Source organism: Neovison vison, chromosome X, assembly GCF_020171115.1.
Source record: "Neovison vison isolate M4711 chromosome X, ASM_NN_V1, whole genome shotgun sequence".
Classification (NCBI taxonomy): Eukaryota; Metazoa; Chordata; class Mammalia; order Carnivora; family Mustelidae; genus Neogale; species Neogale vison.
The window spans coordinates 89,963,462-89,971,443 of NC_058105.1; the positions used below are offsets into that span (position 1 = coordinate 89,963,462).

Consider the following 7,982-nt stretch of genomic DNA (forward strand, 5'->3'; position numbering starts at 1 on the left):
TGGCCAATATAGATTTCTTCCAAATTCAGTATACAGAACCTATATTGGCGGGGGGGGAATACAATCACGAGCAAAGACCGACTTGGAGAACCTAGGCTTTATGGGCATATTGGCAATGACAGGGATAAGGTGGAGACATTTTAGGTAATTTACTAACAATGACTCTATGACAGTTGAGACTGAGGTTAACAAAAAGAAATTTTTCTCAGAAATCGCCAGTAGGGAGAAATCGATTAAGAGCCCATACGAAAATGTTAAATTTAAAGAACATAAATAGGGGGCGCCTGGGTGGCTCAGTGGGTTAAGCCGCTGCCTTCGGCTCAGGTCATGATCTCAGGGTCCTGGGATCGAGCCCCGCATTGGACTCTCTGCTCAGCAGGGAGCCTGCTTCCTCCTCTCTCTCTCTGCCTGCCTCTCTGCCTACTTGTGATCTCTCTTTGTCAAATAAATAAATAATAATAAATAAATAAAATCTTAAAAAAAAAGTAGGCCTTGTGTCTTATAAAGAACATAAATAGGTCTCTCACTGAGATTAAGCTGAGCTTGCATGGTTGATGTCCTGCTCTTTCAGGAGAGAGAATGGGAGCATTTCTTTGTAGTCCCTCCCTACCCACAAGGAGCCCAGAGACTTGGCAAAACATGGTCAGGAATTCAGCCAGAGATTGCTTTAGTCTGTTTCAGGAAACTCCCAGCCAGGCAAAAGAGAAATGTCTACCTGATGTCTACCTTTTGGAGAGAGATCAAATTCTTATTCACTTGCCACAGATTTTTCATCAACCCAGACATCATTATTTCCTCCCCTGTGTCTTTTTCAGGAGATGGGCTGCTGAGACAGTGGATCCAAGAGAACCCAGGCTTCCCACATTTCACAGTCATAAGCCTGGATGCTGCCACACACTAATTTTGAGCTCTTCCTTTCTCCCTACACAGTCACACACTGCTGTCGTAAGAATTCAGGACAGTGGAGGGATGCCTGGGTGGCTCAGTCAGATAAGCATCCAGCTCTTGATTTTGGCTCAGGTCATGATCTCAGGTTGGTAGGCTTCTCTCTCTCTTCCTCTCCCTCATCCCCACCTAAAAAATTAACCATGGACCTCTGGGTGGCTCAGTCAGCTAAGGGATCGATCCCCACATTGGGCTCCTTGCACAGCAGGGAGCTTGCTTCTCCCTCTGCTGCTGTTCTCCCTGCTTGTGCACTCTCTCTCTCTCTGACAAATAAATAAAATCTTTTTAAAAATTAAAAATTAACTTAAATTTTTTTTTAACTAAAAAAAAGAATTCAGGGTAGTCATGTCTCACCCAGCATCAGAAAAGAGGAGTCTGAGTCTTGCTGTCCATGAGGAAGAGATTAACAGTTCCAGATTAAAGACTATGGACTCTGAAAAACAATCTGAGGGATTTGAAGTGGGGGGGGGTGGGAGGTTGGGGTACAAGGTGGTGGGTATTATAGAGGGCACGGATTGCATGGAGCACTGGGTGTGGTGAAAAAATAATGAATACTGTTATGCTGAAAATAAATAAAAAATAAATTTAAAAAAATAAAATGCTTTAATAACCCAAATAATAATAATAATAATAATATATAGCTGTCAGGTCAACCTCATACTCCGCCCCGTGCCCCCCCCACCTTGATCAGATAGTATCTGTCCTCTTGTTTTGCCACCAATCATCAGCCAGTAGTAATGCAACCTCTTGGACTTCTGGTGATTACTGATCCCAGGGCTGACCACCAGCCTCTCACGGAATACTCCAGGAATACTGGCTGGAGAGCTATGCTGAAATTTGCTGCTGCTACTGGAGCAACCCTAACCCTAACCCTAACCCTAACTAACCAGATCCATGCAGCCTTCCAAGAGCCCAGACTTCTCGTGGTTACTGATCCCAGGGCTGACCACCAACCTCTCACAGAGGCGCGTGTGTTAACCTGCCAACCATTGCTCTGTGTAACACAGACTCTCCTCTGCGCTCTGTGGATATTGTCATCCTTTGCAACAAGGGACCTCGCTTTGTGGGTCTGATGTGGTGCATGCTGGCCAGGGAAGTTCTGCGCCTGCGTGACACCATTTCCCATGAACACCCGTGGGAGGTCATGCCTGATCTCTACTTGTACAGAGATCCTGAAGAGACGGAAAAGGAAGAGCAGGCCGGTGCTGAAAAGGCAGTGACCAAGGAAGAACTCCAGGGTGAATGGATGGCTCCAGCTCCTCAGTTCACGGCTACTCAACCTGCAGTTGCAGACTGGTCTGAAGTCCTGCAGGTGCCCTCTGTGTCTGCTCAGCAGTTCCCTCTGAAGGCTGGAGCACCCAGCCAGCCACTGAAGACTGGTTTGCAGCCCCCACTGCTCGAGCCACTGAATGGGTTGGAACAACCACTGAGTGGTCCTAAGCTGCTCTTCCACAAACGCAAACAAAATCGAAATAACGTTGATGGAAAATAAACAGTTTGTAAAAGTCGAAAAAAAGTCAAGTACTCTACTATATTCATATTATTTTAAAGTGCCATTACCTCGCTATGTGCTAGAGATCCCTCTGAGAACTAACCTGCATTTGTCCATTTAACTCTTATAATTCTGCCAACTGCATATTATTTCTCCCACGTAATAGCTGGGGAAACTTGGGCACAGAGTTGATATTAACCTAAGACAGGGTTATTAACATGACCTGTGGGAAAGTGGCTGAGTCGGGATTTGAATGCAGGTCGATAGGGCTCCAAAGCCTAAACTCTCCCAAGCACTACGCTTCTCTGGAAAAAAAAAACCCACAAAAACTAAGTTTTGGAATTATTGGGGATGATATTATTCCTTAATACGCCTGGGAGATAGTCGTACAGTGTTGCTAATCCACGTGTGCTGTGCGAACCAACAGTGTGACCTGGGAACATGGTAGAAATGAAGAATCTTGAGTCCCAATCCAGACCTCCTGAATAAAAACGAGCAATATCCTAAACAAAGATCCTCTGGGGTTTCAGGTGCACGGGTTGGAGAAGCGTTGGCTAGAATTCCGCTGTGCACCGCAAAGCGCTAGCAAATGAAATGTTCCATTCCACGTACATATCCTGGAGCTCCTCCTGCTGGCAAAACACCTGTGTTTCGGCGCCCAGCGCCCCGCCCCCCGCCCCGGCCGGCCTGCATTTAGGCCTCTATCTCTGGCTCACTCATTTATTAAATCCATTCAGCTATCTCGATACCAATAGAGAGCACTGAGGATTCATCAGTGAATGATCACAAACCAGAGCAAAAGTGGAGAAGTTACATTCTGTTGGTGGACGGCAGAAATTGGACTGATTGCAAATTATATGCTGGGTGGTGTTAAACTCTGTTCAAAAAACAAAGCTGGCTGAGGGAGTGAGGCGTCCAAGAGTATCGGTATAGAGAGGCAGGAGTGATTCTGAGCCAGATAAGATAAAGAAATATCTTTCTGAGCAGAAAGACAAATAACCATCACACAGAGCACTATAAATTGAGACCTGATTTGCTCAAAAAAAAAAAATTACTAAATCCCCAAAGCATTAGAAAGAACTAGAATGTAATGGTTTTACAAAATATCAGTATAGATTTTTTTGATGTTGGTCTACTTTGACTTGCCCTAATTGAGAGGTGCTGGAGTCAGATAGTTCTTGACCCTTCCCATCTGCACAGGACAGAACTTGAGTCTCCTTTAAAGATGGGGGGGGGGGGCAGGACACTAACTATCTAAAGAGTCACCATGCAAAAAATATCCTCTCCTGGGGCTCCTGGGTGGCTCAGTTGGTTAAATGACTGCCTTCTGCTCCAGGCGTGATCCCTGGGTACTGGGATCGAGTCCCACCTGGGGCTCCCTTCTCTGCGGTGGGTGGCTTGCTTCTCCTTCTCCCTCTGCTGCTCCAACTGCTGGCACTGTCCTGCTCTTTTGTTCTATCAAATAAATAAATAAAATTTCTAAAAACAAACCAAAACAACCCATAAAACCCCCCAAAAGGGGGTTTATCCCTTTCCTCATACTCATAATCTAGTCTAATCAAGAGAAAAACGTCAGACATGACCAGATTGGGGGACATTCTACAGGACATCTGGCCAGTACTTCACAAGGCTGTCAAGATCATGAAAGACAAGGAGGGAGTGAGAATCTGTCACAGACCACAGGAGACGGAGGAGACATGACAACTAAATCCTGTATGGTACCTGGACTGGGTTCTAGAACAGAAAAAGAACATCAGTGGAAAAAACTGGTGAAATCCAAATATAAGTTTTGAGTTTTGTTACTAGCAGTGTATCAGTTTTGGTTTATTTGCTTTTGTTTTGTTTCGTTTTAAATTCAATTAGCCAACTTATAGTACATCATTAGTTTCAGATAGAGTGTTCAATAATTTATCAGTTGCATATAACACCCAGTGCTCATCCCATCATGTGCCCTCCTTAATAACCATCACCTAGTTCCCCCATCCCTCTACCCCCTCCCCTCCAACAACCCTCACTTTGTTTCCTAGAGTTAAGAGTCTCTCATGGTTTGAGTCCCTCTCTGATGACCTCCCATTTAGTTCTCCCTCCCTTCCCCTACAGTCCTCTGCCCTGTTTTTTTTTTTAGATTTTATTTATTTATTTGACAGAGACAGATCATAAGTAGGCAGAGAGGCAGGCAGAGAGAGAGAGGAGGAAGCAGGCTCCCTGCTGAGCAGAGAGCCCGATGCGGGACTCGATCCCAGGACCCTGAGATCATGACCTGAGCCGAAGGCAGCGGCTTAACCCACTGAGCCACCCAGGTGCCCCTGCCCTGTTTTTTATATTCCACATATGAATAAAACCATATGATAATTGTCTTTCTCTGACTGACTTATTTCACTTACAGCATAATACCCTCTAATTCCATCCACATCAGTGTAAATGGTAAGTATTCATCCTTTCTGATGGCTGAGTAATATTCCATTGTGTGTGTGGGTGTATCACATCTTCTTTATCCATTCATCTGTTGAATAATTATTTCATTTTTTGAAAAATACCATGGAAATGCAAGATCTTAATAATGAGAGAAATTGGGTAAGGGATACACAGAAACACTTCTTATTATCTTTGCACCTTTTTTGTAAATCTAAAATGATTCCAAATTAAATAATTTTTATCTTTTTTTTTAAAGTATTTTATTTACTTACTTGACACAGAGAGAGACTGTGTGAGAGAGAGAGAGAGCACAAACAGGAGGAGTGGCAGGCAGAGAGAGAGGGAGAAACAGGCTCCCCACCAAGGAAGGAGCCTGGTGTGAGGCTCAGTCCAAGGACCCTGGCATCACGACCCAAGCCAAAGGTAGACGCCCAGCCCAACCGAATGAGCCACCCAGGTACCCCCTCCTTTTCTTTCTTTCTTCCTTTTTAAAGATTTTATTTATTTATTTGACAGAGAGAGACAGAGAGAGAGAGGGATTAAAAAAAAAAAAAAAACCAATTCAGTCCAAAGACTGGCAAAAGGTTGAAACTTGTTGAAGCTGAACGGTAAGTGCAAGACAGAGTTATTGTATTATTTTCTCCACTTTGATGTATATTTGAGATTATCCCTCATTTAAAAAAATTTAAAGAAAAATGAGCTCGTTCTGAACAAAGGGAGAGAAAAATCAACCTGAAAGTAAAATGAAAAAGGAGAAATAACTACATGTAACATTTACTTTAAAAGATGTATAGAGAGGTGCGTGGGTGGCTCAGTGGGTTAAAGCCTCTACCTTCGGCTCATGTCATGACCTCAAGGTCCTGAGATCGAGCCCCACATTGGGCTCTCTGCTCAGCGGGGAGTCTGCTTCCCCCTCTCTTTCTCTGCCTGCCTCTCTGCCTACTTGTGCGCGCTCTCTCTCTCTCTGTGTCGAATAAGTAAATAAATAAATCTTTTTTAAAAAAGATGTATGGGGGCGCCTGGGTGGCTCAGAGTGTTAAGCCTCTGCATTCGGCTCAGGTCATGAACCCAGGATCCTGGAATCGAGCCCCGTGGGGCTCTTTGCTCAGCAGGGAGCCTGCTTCCCCCACCCCTGCCTGCCTCTCTGCCTACTTGCGATCTCTCTCTCTGTCAAATAAATAAACAAAATCTTTTAAAAAAAAGATGTATAGAATATTGTAAACAACTTCACATTAATTCAAAACTTAGCTGATATCATTGAATCTACATTAACGTCATAGCATCGCTAAAGATGGGATAACAGACATTATGTCTATCAACAAGAATACAAGACAATAGGAAGCCCACGATACCACACATGAAGCATGATAAAAAAAATTAATCTAAATTTAATCCAGCATCGGGACGCCTGGGTGGCGCAGTTGGTTAAACGACTGCCTCCGGCTCAGGGCGTGATCCTGGAGTCCCGGGATCGAGTCCCACATCAGGCTCCCAGCTCCATGGGGAGTCTGCTTCGCTCTCTGACCTTCTCCTCGCTCATTCTCTCTCACTGTCTCTCTCTCTCAAATAAATAAAATAAAATCTTAAAAAAAATAGATTAAAAAAAATAAATAAATTTAATCCAGCATCCAGAGCTAGGTCACATTTACAAGAAATACCGAGAATGGAAAAACAAATTCGAAGACTCCATGATGAAAAAAGTCAGTTGAATCCAGGTTATGGGACATTCTACTAGACCTGATAACCAGAATTCTCTACAAAATCAATTTCATTAAAAAGGAGAAGAAACTGTTATGACTGGAAACATAACAGCCGAATACAACGTATGAACTTTTTTTCTATATCCCTGCCTTCTTTCTCCTGGATTATTTCAAAGCAAATTCCAGACACCCTATACTTTCTTCTTAGTTATGTTTTATGTTACTCCTCCAAATAAGGGCGCCTTTGAAAATAATATCATTACCACACCTAAAAAATGTATAATCCCAGATTATCAGCAAGTGTCTAGTGTTCAAATGTCCCCATTTGTATTATACATTTTTAAATGAATGGTTTGAATCATGATGCAAGTAAGTCTCACATTATAGTTGGTTGATATATTTCTTAAATTTCTTAATTTATGTACTCCTTATCCACCTCTTTTATCCCTCCTTGTATGTATTTGTTGATGAAAAGAGATAGTTTTGAAGACCTTCAATGAATGTATTTGGAATGAATTTCCAAACGCACCCCACAGTATTAGTTTATATGTTCCTCTGTTTTCTACATTTCTGGTCAATTGGTGAGTAGATCTATTGATAAGATTCTGATGCAATTTTTTGTCATTTATGTCATTTATGCTTCAGAGGTGGTGTGACCGACGTGCTTTCTTCAGGTTGGGATGTTAGGCTGTCTGTCATTTTTTTGTGATTTTATTAGTAATTGGTGGTTATTGCCTAATAACACTAACTCACAATGGTTTACAAAATAATGATATTCTATCACTCTTCTTCACTTGTTATAAAAGTACTTTTATGAAGAAAGGCTTTCTCTCATCAACTGCTAGCTTTGATCAAAAATGATACAAAAAAGCAGAATAAATGTTTGATTCTTTCCCTGTATTTAAGCAAATTTTAAATTAATGAAATGGTTTATGAGCATTTCTAAATGTAACATAGGAGTTGTTTTTATATCAATATGAACTCCTGGATTTAAACATATTTAATGTGCTTTGAACCATCGCAGTCATCCCTAATGATGCTCAAATTGTCCCATCTTTCACCAGTGGAAGCTTCTTCAGTTGGTTTCTGAGTTATTTTGACATGACAATAGTAGTCTTTGAAAGCTTCCTAGCCAGCTGGAATAACATGATGGCCCGATACAATTTTATACACTTCCTTTTACAGTCATAAAATCACTCCCTGATTGCTTTTAGTGAGTAATGGTATATATAGGCTCCCATCCAGATACTGGGAATGCTCAGTGCCACTGCACTGACCATTGCTTCTAAGTCTTTTCCATAAACAGAGCTAGGAAATAAGTACTTTTTTAACCATAAAATACATCATGATTCACATTGATACTTGTTTATATTTTTTACCTTAATTTAAGTGTAGTAAACATATAGTGTTATGTTTTAGGTGTACAATAT

General features: G+C 42.0%; 1 pseudogene; it reads left to right on the forward strand.

The window, feature by feature from the left end:
• Positions 1-1,682: 1,682 nt before the first annotated feature.
• On the forward strand, positions 1,683-2,385 carry LOC122896655 (annotated as a pseudogene).
• Positions 2,386-7,982: the final 5,597 nt, after the last annotated feature.